Raw genomic sequence first — 15,527 nt, 5'->3', positions numbered from 1 at the left:
TAGGATTAATTGTTTAAAATCGAAATGGAAAACAAAGCTTAATGGCAAATCTTACCGATGATATATATTTGCGTTTTCGAATTTGACACGCCAAAGGAACGTATTAGCATAAAATTCTATTTGAAAAATCTCACCATACTAGAGCCATTGTTGTATTATATTTGAAATCGGTTCCTGATCCTCCATATTATCTGCATCACTGTAAATTATTGAATCAAGTTTTTTGAAAAAAGTAATGACAAATTCGCACTAATTATGGACGTACAGGGTCCGCTATTTTCTAATTTCAATGTTCTCCACCTTGTAGCCGTGAGCCAATGGCGAATATGATAGTCTTTAAGAAAATTCCCCACAGTATCAGCATAACGAGTCCCATTTTCTATGGCCTCCCTGGCGACGATTCGCCGTACTCAGCCATGCAGTAGCGAGGATCATCACTGTTCTTGAGACCTTAGAAGACGAGACCTTAGAGAGCATTAAGCGCGCATCAGATAAGTGGATATCTCTTCCTCGGGCGTGTGCCCCTAATCTTCGCTTCCACTAATTGGGTTATGGTGATCCGATATCTCACATCGTTAGCGGAAAGATTTGACGAGTAAAGCCTCGGTAGGACCGATATTGCCGTGGAGGGTCTTTCAAGAGGCGGTGAACTTTTCTCGAAAGACTGTGACCTTGATCAGGTATTAGTCGCGCGTCATTTGGCTTCCGTTCGAAAGGAGCTTTCCTTTCCTTCCAGCTTTTCACCCCCGACCAGAGGTCACACGGTCATGTATCTCGTCTAGGTCCCTGCGAATGACGGGACAAAAGAATCGACTCGTGGTCTCCACGCTCTCGGAGGTTCTACTCCTCGTTTTCGTCCTGGACCACGTCTTCGCGCTCTGACAGACTTAAGTTCTGGCTTTGTCCAAGTTAAACAATGCCGCAGAACTTTTGTCGCTGCTGTGTGTCGCCGTCCCGTCTCGTGCTTCAAGATTATTGCAGATGGTATTTCTCATCGGCTTGATTGTTTCGCTTTGGAATGAAGAAACTTTTCACTTCTCGTTCAGAGGTAACGGTATATATGCATGATACACTTTGAAGATCATTATTATTACTGACAAAGAGAATTCAAGTGAAACGCTTGCTTTTTTTAAGGGAACGGTTTTCGCTCTGTTTGCAATGAGTGGCAAGTCGTCGACTTGCGTTACACATTTGACTCGACTTTGGCTGCGTGTAAACGTTCCGCAAAGAAATAAGTCCCCCGTCAAGTAACCGGGACCATGTATGAATGTTCTCGACACCGAAACGTACGGATGAGAAAAAAAAAACGTTTACTCAAACGACGTGCCATCCGGTATAAGGAGTTGGGGCAACTAAGTCGTCAGAACGTAAGGGCTGCGAGTTTAAGTTATTTACACTGTTCGTGGAAAGGATTGCAGAAGGCATAGCATTATATTCGCAACTCTTTCGAGTCTGTTTTTGTCTTGTTTACAGCTGTATTCCGCTGGTGATGGAAACCATTATAAAAAGGACGAGAAAAATTGTTCGCTGCGGTGCAGACAGGCAGAAACAACTAATGGACAGTCAGATAATCACGGGGTGAACAAATTGTCCTTCGCTAACGATGCTTAGACTGTTTAAAACAATACTGTTGTTTATTTCATTATTTATCTCACATTGGTATGATTCACTGAAATCTCACCAAAGTGTGTATAGCTCATGAAATAATTTCACAATGGCATGACATGGAAATGAACACAAGGGTTCAAAATATAGAATTAACTGAAAATTATTTCATCTCCAAGTGATTTACGTTTTTTTGTTTCTTATTCTTTAAACAAAATTTTCATCCCGAAATTGCTGTCACTGTCAATTTTTAATATTTCCTCTGAGTTTTTACAAAAAGTGTATATCCGTTCTCCAAAGCTGACTTTGCATATTTGTTTTTACGGTTTGACAACTTTTTCCCCATCTAGTTCTCTGGATTCTGCAAGTTGTTTCGAAAATGCAGTCGTAGAATGACAACTGAACGCGTCGAATATGACTAAGAAACGTTCGCTAAAACAAACAGTCGAAACGCAGTGAATGAAATTCTATCGAAATTTCGTAATTTGATCATCTCGACTATTATCAAAATCTGGTAAATTGTGAACAAGATCGATATACCTGTACGAGCTACTGGACAAAGAGCACACGTCGCATAGACGAAAGGTCTGCACTCGAATATCTTCAACTGTAAATTACGGGTTCAGAGTCCTCGAGCGATAAGTTACGGGTATAACATTATTGGCTTATGGAATATTAACACAGTCACGCAGGTATTGAGTAAAGAAAAATGCTGTCGCCGTGCGTTTGCTTCGACCGGCTGAGCTCCCTTTCACTGAGCTATTTCCATTTCCATGTCTCGTGAATTAATTATAGGCTACTTCCGGTCGATATTCCGTCGCCAGTCGGCGATACCCCTTCATTATTCAACTATCGGAGGCGCCACCCCCAAGTCGCTCCGCTTCCACTTATTTCGCATCGAGGATTCTCTCAACTTGCAATTGCTCTTCAGTCCAGTGTATCGCAGATTAAGGAAATATCCGTAGAATTCAAATAAATATGACGATATGGCACAGCAAAGTGTTCTTGGACATTAGGTCTGTTGCAAGTTCACAGTATCTGACTTTGACGTCGGATATCATGTATTCTGTAAATACTTTTTTGTTTCATTTTTGTTTTTGCCTATTGTGATTGATGTGGGAGATCAAAAACATGTATAAATAGGATATAAATAATATAAATAAGGGGACGATGAAGAATTTGAGCCTTTTGTCAAAATAAAAGAAAAAACGTGAAATCGATGGACAGGCTTACAAAACAATATGACGAGAACGATGATAAATATGACATTGACTCTCAATTGAATAAATTAAATATAGATAAAATATAAATGAAATATAAATAACATATAAATAACATGTAAATAAAACGTGAGTGAAAAATAAATAAAATATCAATAAAATATAGAGGGGATATAAATAAGATATAAATAAAATGGAGATGAAATATAACTAAATATATAAAGAACATGTAATACCTCTTCAAAACCTGTCCATAGTCAAAATAATTAAAATTACACATTCATTCAAACATTCACAAATAAATTAAAATAAAATACGCCGAAATGAACACACATCAGGTTATAAAATTGTCTGGGATGATAATAAAAAAGTTTAAATTTCATAAATAAATTAAAAATCACTCATCCCGCTGTTTATTATTTGGCCGCAGCTCCATCGTACAATCGTCTCAACGATAGTATTTTCCGATGGAGTTGAAGACTACGGTTCTTTGGAAGCCTTCTTCGTGCTGACTCAGCAATACGCGAAAGTTTTGAAATTGATCATTGTTTCGATTTCGTGTCTTCGTTTTATTGTTTAATGATGAATTACACGTTCTTGTAATTACGGAGACTGACTGGTAATGACGATGTGTTGAAATGGATTAAAAACTGGTATTAAAAATGAGTATAAAATTTCTGCAGGGAATTTAAGATTGGTCGGCTTGGCGTCTTCCCGTAAAATGTTCAAAATGTTCAGCCGTTTTTCCCGCCTGACGCCTGGATCGAGATGGCTGTGTCAAGCAAAACCTCGCGGGCACTTTGAATTTAAAATATCGTTACAATTCGAATAGTCGGAATTCCGAAGAAAAGGGATGAAAATGTAGAAGGATCGAAAAAAGGATCGAATTTTCAAAAACGCTAAGATCAAATCTTTTGAATTTCAAAGTGTAGGAGATCGAAGTAAAAAAAATTCGAAAAGTAGGAAAGTGAAGGTACGGAAACAGTACGGAATTCAGACTGCACGTTATATCCTTATTCATCCTCACGTTCCTAGATTTTCGCTTTCATCTCTACACTTTGACCTTTCCATTATTCGAATAGCCACGTTTCAAAACTCCACGGAACAGTTATTCGGAATTAGATATTGTGACCCTTCCACAATCTGATCTTTCTGCATTTTCACACCCAACCAACTCCAAATCGTTCCATTATTAATTCTCAAAAGTTTCACGAGTTTAAATTTCAATCATGCCCCGTGAAAAAATCAGCCGTAATAAACCCAGAATGTCATTCGAAATTTTGACCATCCGAAGCCTGAACTATTCAGACTGATAAGATAAGACGAAATGGTCCACCTGAAATTGATTCTAACCAATTTTTTTTCTAACCACATCCAAATTATCCGTTCGCATTTTGCGCATGTTGCAGACCTGCAGCTTTGGCGAAAATCTCGGTGGCAGGGGGAAGAGATTTGTCGTCGGCGTTGAGCCTCCCCTAGTATTTGTGTTCGGGGTGCTCGCAATCGACTGCCACTGCGTTTTTCCCGCACCCTGCGCCCCGCTGCAGCGTCGGATCGGCATTGCCGTCGTCGGAGTCCCGCATCGCTCGGTGGCGCGCGAAACACGGAATCTCGTTCGGATTTTGCCGATCGGCTTAGGTTGAGCCACCGTGAGCATCGGCGCAGCTGTCGAAGTCCTCCCTGCAGTTCTCGACGACTCTTCCCTCCCGTTGTCGCTCTTCATTCGCCCAGTACGCGTCCCTCTGCGACCGTTAAGTCATTACTTATGCAAGCCCCACTTGTACCCTACCTAAAAGCTTCAACTTAGTGGGTCGCTAAGATTGCACCCCTCTTACGGAACCCCCGCAATGACCTGCTGGCACCTCGTCTAGCCGGTCATCGTGAGCTCACGACCTCAATAGTGGCTGTCAGATTCATGTGGGGCAGGGTTGAAGTTCCGAATTTGAAAAGTTCCTAAAACGCCTAAGTACGAATTATTTGGTGGCGAAACTTGAAGCACAGAAATCAAACTTTTACGAAACAATAAAATTTTGAATGATTGGAAGCCCGATCGCTCAAAATTTCGAAATGCAAAATTATCAAAATTCAAGTCACGCTAGAGCAAAGTTCCGAAAAATAAAGTTTCGATAGAGTAAAATTCCGAAAATTAAAATACACTCACACAGTATAGTTTACTCAACAAGTGGGTGCAAAAAATCATAAAAACCGACAATCAAAGTGTCCACGATTCCGAACGCGAAAATATCAATACTCCAAAACAAAGAAAGATCTAAAGGGTGGATTTTCCCCAAGCCAGAAATTCATAGTACTGAAAATCTTCGGTCATTTACATTTTCGATATTTCATAGTTTTCTATTTTTTCATTTCCCCACTTTCGGAACTGTGCTTTGTCGGAGTTACGCCCTTTCGAAATTTTGACGTTTCGTCAAGGTATGATTTCTTTACTTCAAGTTTCGCAGCTAAAAAATTCAAAATTTGCCACTTTCGGATCTTTTTAAATTCGAAATTTAAACCCCGTCCCATTCATGTCACAATAAATCTGATGCTGAAGAATATTGGATTTATTGCCTGAACAAGCAGGGAGTGATAGATTCTTCGTATAATTAGAGCATTTACCTCATCTTAAAGATTCTGTCAATTCGAATTATAATTAATGAGTTTTTCACTTTGTTGATGAATTGAATTTTCTTAGATGGAGTTGATCGTAAAATATTAACAGTGAACGACAATGTATTTGGCGATGAAATCCAATTTGTATTATTAAAAGTGAGTTCATTTTAATTTCAGTTTTCATTGACTGATTGTGAGAAGCGATTTCGCCTTGAAAAAAAGCACAGGTTTTGTAAATTTAAAGAAAATTAATTTATGAAACAGATTATCCACAATTTAACAATATTAGATGAACTGTGCACAGTTGGTAGTAGAAAAATTATACGAGCAGCGATGCATACGAGTATTCTGTTAAATTCTTCTTATTTTATAATTTTTGTCAATTTTGAAAGTATATTGTTTTACTCGAATTCGACTTGACTGTGACTACCACCATCTTAAACTTTCCCTAGATGTTTTTCCCTGTACGTTGTTTAACTTGATTGTTAATTCAATAAATCTTTCACATAATCTGCCACGTGGCACATCTCCAGCCGCGCTAGCTCGCAGCAAAAAAGCAGCTGTTCTCATATGTCGCAACGTTTTATTTAGCCTATCTGATTTCCGGAAATTCCAATCGCAATACACTTAGAAGATTCCTAGTAAAACAAGAATGAAATATAGAGCAGGCGAACTCAGAATGAATAAATAAGCAAAGTTGAAATAATGATGAGATTTAAATTTCATTAGTCATTTCTTAGAAATCTTACTTTTTAAACTTCCCAAAATTCTATTTTGGCTCTGAGCATTAAGCACAGTCTGGAATATCGCTAAAAGAAATTTATTTTGCGAACAGAGACATATGTCGATCAATGTAGAACCGCGTTTGCTCATTTTAGTGACAATGTTGGGCTCGCAATGGTGCTTCGTAATTATCGAGGTTCGAGATGTGCAGATTACCATACATATATAATTTACTCACTGTAAGTCAAAGAAACATTGCCAAATTTCTAATCGAAAGAACACACGCAGCGTGCCTTCTTCCATCTGCTTTTAATTCCCTCCACCCACTGTCGTAGCAGATGCAAAGTAGTAGAACATAAGGCTTGTGTTCCTCGTTTTCTCCGACGTCCGGAAATTAAGTATAACTGGCTTGAAGTCATAATGGATAATATGAGCTTGCAGTCGCGAAGAATCGAGTTTAACGACGACATAGGAGCGAGAACCGAAACGAGTAGGTACCGGTGGTAGGCGGAAAGTGGGGCAGTTTATGTTGTTTCTTGCGTACAAGCCATAAAATCTTAATTGGTACGTCTCATGCCATTAAGGAGCCACTCGAACGGCTGCACGCCCGCAGAAAGCCCTGGCTATGGCCATGGCCCTCAGACGACAGACGATGGTGTATACTTATATAGCCAACCGCCGCAATCCTTTCGACGGACCACTTTGAGCGAACGCCGCTCAGGATCAGTGATCAGCGGGCCATCGTCTTCATCTCCTTCTTCATTCCAATATTCCCTTTCTTCCACCCTCCGTATTTTTGCAGTCGAAAAAGTGTCGGAGTCGAGATGAAACGGTTTGGGGAGCATAATCGCAGGCATATTGAACGAAATGTCTTATTGTTGCGATTACTCCACCTTCCGTGACTGCTTCTATTTTTCACCGAAACCGAAAAATATAGTTACCCGTGTGAAATGAATGTGAGCTCTGTATAGCTTAAAGCAAAAAATGTAGTGTTTTTTTTCTATTCCACCATGGTCACTCGTGGTACTATATTGTCTTTTAACTATTGCGGTAATTTGATTTTGATACTGAAGAATTTAGTATGCTAGACAAGCAGATTTGGTGTTGCAATAACGAGAGAATATAGTTTTAAAAATTATAATTGCACTAAGCAGTTACTTTTGCCACATTTTCCTGCAACTTCAACAATAATCAAGCAGTTTTCGTAACTAGACTTAGACAGTAAAACCTCTGAATAGGGCACTCGTGTCTGTGTTGGGTTTGAGATGACACTTAGTTTCTGTTTCACTTGATTTTTTGCAAGTATGAAATTCAACTCATTATGCTTATGTTAATTGTTGTAACAAATTAACCCGATTATTTTTATCTTGAGGGTTTTGTGTTTGAAAGGTGATATAATTTTTATTGAACTTATTAAAAGTTCAATGTGATATTAGTTGTATTTACTTGTATTGAATGAAAGAAATATATAACATTACGACGTACGTACTTACATACCTTGGTGTGCAAGTTTCACCGCTAGGGTTTTCACAATTACATATGTGCCGGGGGGATAATTTAAGTTGTGGAATGTGATTTTAAATGGATATATGCGGGATTCCACGTCAAATCGAACGACAAAACGAGGTTATAAATCTCATACGTAATCTTGTTTTCGATTGATTACTCCACTTCTGAGAGCTCTTCGCTCAAATAAATTCCATTGCGTTCTCCAACTCGTGAGCATTTAATTTTTATAAACACTAACCGGTCGCAAAGAACAATAAACCTCACACATTTTTATATAATTTTACCTCTCTACAAAACGCTTTCAGGATAAAATACGTATCATTAAATGTAGCTGGGTGGTAACTGTTTAAAAAAAAAAAAAAAAAACATAACATCTTCCCCATGTAAGTGAAAAGGGAAATCTCCTAGTTCCAAAATCAACGTTTCAAAACTAGATATAGTAGATATCCTTCTGCGAGGATTCTTTTCTTGCTGTGAGAGCATTGTTGAGTGAGAGTAAGGTTTGTTAATTCAAACAAAGTTTTCGTTCCGAAATTTCCAGTTCATTCCTACGAAAAAAATATTTACTTGTTTGAAATATATTAAACTTGAAAGCATGTAAGATTCAAATCAATGCATCAATATTTTTGTTTCAACTAAAAAGTGTCTGTTCTGAGTGAGAAATTGTTTGAACCAAAAAAACAGGAATTCAAAAATATTGGTTGTTTGGTTCGATAATTAATTTTTCTCAGTGTACAAATTCGTTTCTACAAGTGGCAATCCTAGAAGTTCGTTTCTTCCGATTTACCCCGAAAGGTTTGCTTCTACAAGTTCCGATACTACACATTCGTTTCTACAAGTGGCGTTCCTACAAGTTCCTTTCTCATACACTTAATTGTCAATTTCATTTATTTTGATTTAATTTCATTCAATCAAATTTAATTTGATTTAAATTATTTGACCACCACTTTTAGAAACGAATTGTACAAACGAACTTGTAGAATCTGTCCTCTCCCGTCGAAGGTATAATGTGGCATTATAGTGTTATACGAAATACGAAACCCTCCTACTGCTCCAGCTCCAGTTGCTTTTCCACCTTCGTTCTTTCTCCTTTGCTCCCCGCGAGTGGGAAGGTGTATAAACAATTGCAAATAGCAGCTAAAACACGAAGCGAGCCCGTCGGGAGGCATAAACCATTCGCTTTACACCGTCCGGGTGGCGAACCGGGTCTCGGTGTGGACGCGTTGAACGTGTCATTATGAAATATTAACTCGGCACTCAGATTGTCTATCTCTGTGTCAAACACTTAACGCTCGGCAAATTCGAACCGCACCAATAACAGGAAAAAGCATTGCTGTATGAAAGGGTTCTCGACCTTCTTAGCGTATAGTGATGTTTTTTCGGTGTCGTAGGTCAATCAAAAACTAGAGTCTCATTACACGTTTCGGCGCTTTGCGAACTGTAATTCGTTTATTTGCAATCACAGAACTTGAATCGGCAATTATAATATAACCGTCCAGAGAAAAAAAAACTGAAACGAGTAAAAATATACGAGTCATAACACAGTTGTCAAAAATCAATCATGTCCGGGAGAGTAAGGAGCCAGCTCAACTACAATTATGAAAGAATCAGGTTGCGTTTACCATTCCTATCAATATACATCCAACTACTAAAGAAGAACTCCAATTTCTTTTCCAAACGTCTTTACTGAGGTAAAAGTCTCGACTATTCACTTAGCAGGGTCTCTCGGTAACGTGTTATCATGTTCGTTTCTATATCTCTGGAACCGTTACCGGCAATCAAACGTGGCCGTAGAGAAAGAGAGGAACAAGGGGAAGCATAATTCACAAGAACGGCAAACCTGACGTAGACTAGAAACATGGCGTCACATTGTAAAAAAGCATTGCTGTTATGAAAAACTTATACAGAACTGTAAAAATAGCGACCTTATTGCTTCTTGGTTCTCTTTTCTCCATTCAATGTTATCATATTTTATCTGAAGAGTAGACCCATAATTCACTTCTATGACGGATTGAACGATGTATTATATCTACATTCGGACGAAAGAATGGGATTGGTTACGATAAGTAGGCTTTGTATTTTATGCTTAAATTTTGAATTACCAGCTTGCATTATCTAAATAGTGAGACTAGATGTAAAATACTGGTTTCTCATATGAAGTTACTACTACCCTAAAAAATATGTAGCTGGATAACAAATTCAATGTCTAGTACAAGCAAGCAATTTTTTAATTGCAGCAGTTATTATTTATTTAGCTCAACCGAACATTGGGCGGAAAAGTATTGCAAACACTATTAATCTCGATAATAACGACGTCGGTTAGTCAGTGAAACACCATTCGCCCATTAAATATCAATTGAAAAACAATCAAGGAAAATCCTTCTTGTGACTTGATGTGTACTCTGTTAAATTTAATTGTACCATATTACTAGAGAATTAACGACTCGATTTAATTCAACCGAAATTCATTCATCTGAAAGATCAGGGCAAAAATGCAAGATTTATCGTAAGTCGAAGAAGTAAAACCTTGAAGACCAGAACTATGATCAAAGTTTGACAAACTTCGTGGCAATTAGTCGTCCACTCGTAAATAGGAGAGTTTTTACCTCGACAACGTGACTTTTTCAAAATCTGGGACACCAAATTATCCTCACGTTATACACAATGCACCAGTCTTACGTTCACAAGAGAATTAAAAAGTTGAGATTGTATTAGTAACGTAATTATATTTTCTGCGATCACGAATCCGTGATGCCTTCCGCTTGGCGATCGTGTCTAAAAATGAAACTAGCAAAATAGTGTAACTGTCACGATTGTCGCTTGGTCATAAAAAAATGTTACCTTGAAGCAAATCAAGGCTCGTGGACTGAATTCTTGGATACATTTAAAGTATGAAAAACTACTGATGTTAACAGGATCATATTAAATCCTCGCCCCAAGCGTATACTGCATTTCGTTAAAACGTTCTCGCTATGATAAAGTGAAACTTAATTCTCTGCACGTGCGAAATTGCAGCTAGGAAAAAAAATTAAGTTATTGTCGTATGTGTGTATTAAATTTTCACGGCTAAACCGTAAGCTGCGTAAAACAAATTAGCAATTCGCATACCTACATCCAGACAGGTGAAAAATATGAACACAAATTAAGGTAGGTACGCAAATCGTGTACGCGTCGGTAATTTTTAAGTGCATTTACTTAATCGAGCGTCGACCCGGCGCCGCACGACGCTATCGGGATAATGGATGAAGCACATTCACAATCAGTTGAAAAACAATTCCGCAAATGTGGCTCGGAGATAACTTTATTTCTGTACAATAGCTGCCGGGGGCTTCGAGCCACCCAACTTTATTTGCATTCTCGTTCGCCGGGCGTCTGCGTCGAATTGTTATACGAGTTTTCCATGAATCAAACGTAAAACAACTTCCCATCCGTTCACGTTTATTAAATTTCACACGAGATTGAATTGCTATATTTATATCTTCGGTGCCCTCGCGGATCGGTGTTACATTCTCAGCGGGAATTCCGGGCTACGCAAAGCCAATATATAATATCCAACACATCAATGCGCCTCTCACCCCATGAAAGAAGCATTTCTTCCCCATAGACGTAACTCGAAAGTACAATAGCTTCTAGTCTCAAGGATTTCAACTGCGGAAATTCGGCACAGCTTGCTATTCACCGTATATGGAAACCTACACACAATCGATGTCGATAATTGAATCGAAATTGGAATAAATCAAAATTCAGAATAAGCCCGTTTTATATTCACGTTGTAATTTATGAACCCTTTGACGACGGGTAATTAATGTTCAAGTCACGTGGCCGCCACTCTATTGTGTACCGCGTCAACCAAGCCATCGCATCATAAATCACAGAAACCTGCAACAGCCCGTTACAAATTGTGTCGCACGAGATGCGTGAGATATCTATCTATCGGTTAATCACGCCCGTCCATCTTGGCCGGTTCGGAGAGCTTGTGGCAAATTTTTGAAAGCCATGTGAAGACGCGGAGGTCAAAATTTATCCTTATGGTTGCACGCTAGCCGCCGATGATCATCGCATGATCCGCGAGGCTGACTGATGCAGGTATTTCTGTATTATGCGTGAAGGAACCGGCGTTTCCTCCGCTCGTCTGGCTTGGCCCGAAGCCAGGACAATATGCTCGCTGTTCTCCGCAAGCAAGACACGAAACGGGGCGAGGCGCAGACGCGCGTTTCATTTTTTAACGAAGAATATTTTGCGGTGACGTGTTTATAAGTGGACAAGGGACAAATTGCTTGCGGGCTGCAAAGATTCCCTTGATCAACCGCAACGCGTCTCCAGCCTCACAGACGCCTGGATAAATTGCGTTTTTCGACATCACGAGTCCTTCAACGTCGTGTAAGGAGGCATCTTTCAAAAGAACTTAAAAAATATGGATTGCTGAACTGCTATTAGTTTCATAAGTAGAGTCACCGACTAGAATCTGGAGCCGAAGTCAAGGCGATGATATTATTTAAGTTGGTTCATTTTTTTGATTATCTCGAACTTTGCCACTTTTTCAATTTTCGTGATAATTATAAGCAAAAATCACGCAATATTGAGCTCACTTTTCATCTTTGAAAGTGAATATTACTTTGTGTAATCCGGGGTCCGCGTGTGTTTTTGTGAAATTTAAAATTCGTGTAAAATACACGACGTAAGCCTTATTGACAGATTCCTTCTTCCCAACAATGTATTCATTATTTTACCTTATAAGTCTACTGAGAATATAAATTTTCTTGCATCAGTTCCTGGGTTAAAACTATAATTCTATTCATTTTCTTTTTTTTTTTTTGCAATATTTGGTCAGTGAATTGGTCTAAACTTCTGCATATGGAATGATATAGTCGTCGGTTATAATACAACGAGATGGTTTTAAGAAACGGAACACCTAAATACGCATGTGCCAAATTTTTTGATCCATTGGTAGATTCAACTAATTCACGTCGAATTTGTCAACTGCTTCTCAGGCTTACCAACTCACAAAGTTGCGGCCAGACCCTAGCAACAAAAATTCACAGACATTTCGAGGTTATGTTCTCGTGAAGATTCAAGATAGCCAAAGTTTGACGCGTCTGAATTTAGGTCAATATAACCTTAAATCACACAAGCGCGTGCATTGACAGTTCTCACCAGAGCTCAAGCAGATGATGTTGACCAGCCTGTCCGAATGGACTAGGAATTTGGCGCGTGCGCATTTTGTTGTCCAAATATGAAATACATATTCTCATTTCCTGATATTATTTTCATGACTTGTACGAATGAAGAATTATTTATTTAAAGAAAAGAAGAACGAGACGACCGAAGCTAAATTAAATTGAAAAAAATGAGAGAAAAGAGAAAGAAGAATGAAGGAAAGAAGAAAAACGAAACAAACAACGTCCAGCGTCCGTACAGCTACTTCCGTCGAGTTCCCAGCACCGCGAAATTGCTGGGCTGACCCGTGGGTCAGACTAATGTATGCAAACGTAAGACTCTTTAAGTCTTTACATGCCCCGACTCGCTCGCCCGAGTCCAGGATGTCCAGGATTTTTTATTCTCTCTAAAGTTCGTGCGCCTGGCAGCCTCGTCTATAGACTTTGCCCGATCTATAACTCGAAGGTAGGTAAGTTTGTAAGAGGCGAAATGTCTATAGCTCAGCGACCGCAGTAAGTAGATTTATGGGTACTCCGTTGATTCTCCTGCTTTGTGTAACAGTTTTTATATACACCGAATACGTTTGTTCCCATTGAGCTTCGTCTCTGTCGTGACGGAATTTCTGCAACTCGGTGCAACGTAAGCTGGACTCGATCGGTGAAAACATGTGAGACGAAATAAGAGAGAGCGAAGTAAAAAATAAACGCCATCTTTCGCTGACGATATCAGTAATTTTTAGCTTCAGATTTCTTGGCACGCGGTCTGACCTGCAGCTTCACCGCCATAGATCAAACCGAGTGTTTTTGTGGTAAGGACTGGTAATAAAGAGACGTTCGATCAATGTCCTATTCCGGAACAGAATCATATTTTCCGCAAAGAAAATGCTGCACTTTTTCCCGGAGGGTAGGAATGCCATTTCTTATTTTCACCGGCGGAAAGCGCCAGGTATAGCTATACCACAAGCGTCTGACTATAACCGAGGAATACCGGAGCTCGTGCTTCGTATGAATGTCTTCTTTTCTACAGGTTCTCACCGCATTGTCCAAGATTGATAGCGCTGGAAGGACTCGTGCCATTTCGCCTATAATTCACCACCTTGATCCTCCACTCGACACCATCCAGCCTCTCGCTTAATCCTCTACAATCTACATATTACCACCACAGCTGTGAATGCTCATTACGGGACTAGACAAAATCGTTCAGCTGTTTTTGCTGGGAAACACTGATTCAGCAATGATCGTGGAAAAGAATTGAAAAATTGGTTTATATGCATTGTCATTCGTCTTATTTCGGTAACGTGCAACTCTGTGCGATGGTGGCGCTGAAAGCTTTTAGCGGAATTCAAGAATGATTTGTATTTCACCAAATTCATGAATTTTTATTAATCACTCGGTCGTATGAATCCCCAAATCTGGAATATAGTGGACGTATGACTACCGTAAATGCTTGTACAGAGATCGTTAAAGACTCTATTATTACAAGTACTACTGTACTAGGCATGGCACTATATCTCTGTAGCCACCGAATGCTATTACATACTAAGAATTGGATATAACTGCACAAATACGTTTCTCAAAATTGTTTGACCGTGTCATTTTTGATCCTCATCAACTCATTGGGAGGAACGATTTCTATGAACAATTAATCAATCGATAACCAAGAATAAAACTTAAAACCACGGGTAACACGAGAATGATATGGCAAAATATCAAGCACAATTACATTGTCAACAGTTTTCGTAGAATGCCAGCAGCAGGTTTCAAAATTGTCAGAATTTGAATAACTTCTTACTGGTCACTATAAGCGTATTCGAAAGTATGAGAATACTAGTAACTTTCCAAGTTGTATTTGAATAGAAATAGTTTTTCAATGGTTCCCAATGATAGTCAAAATTACTAGAATTCCGACAGTTTTCAATAGTTTACAATAATATCTAGACTATTGAAATTTGATTGGTATTTCCGTAGTTAAAATAGAAATTTAAAAACTATTCTATTGTAAAATATAACATGAACGATGAACGATGAATATCACTGCAACGTATTTAATTATTAACTCTACCAATAACAACAGGATTTAGTTTTCCGTCCGATCAAAGCTGTGTAGGTATCTGTTTTACTCGAACGTCACTCTAATATACAATAGCGAGCTACTAATGACGCTTATCTGTATTCAGCGAGTTACACCATTTTTTCACAGGCACATAATTTTTTTCATCATACATCAGTGCGAGGAATAATTACGACCATATTTTTCTGCGATTGAACTCTGTTGATTGAAAAAATCCTTCATCACAGAATTTAACCAATTCGTTTATCCCAACTTCGTTGAAGTACGCAATCGAACCCCTGACGAAATTTTCTCCGTTCAATTAACTGATTTTGCAGGATCGTTTAGGACAGAATTCTTCATGCCAGGATCGCAGGATTTTGGGATCGATTGAAGATTTTGTTTGTTTTCTGGACAATTACAGAAGTACGCAGGAGAAAAATGGACGTCATCGGCGAGGCCGATGAGGATGCCCAAAGTCAGCATCCGGCCACCATAGCTCGTTTTTGCCGCACCGCGTCTTCCTCGCGGTTGGTTCCTCGAGGGAGCTTCTGTTGGCCCTGCGTTTCATCGGCTACAAGCGGCCGCGGCTTACCCGACAATGGAACACAACAATGCGGAGAGGCGCGCATTGTCTTCTTAGTTTATTGCTTC

The sequence above is a fragment of the Neodiprion pinetum genome, chromosome 1, assembly GCF_021155775.2.
Source record: "Neodiprion pinetum isolate iyNeoPine1 chromosome 1, iyNeoPine1.2, whole genome shotgun sequence".
In the NCBI taxonomy this organism is placed as follows: Eukaryota; Metazoa; Arthropoda; class Insecta; order Hymenoptera; family Diprionidae; genus Neodiprion; species Neodiprion pinetum.
The sequence above is the reverse complement of the archived record's forward strand: the minus strand, read 5'-3'. Positions refer to the sequence as shown.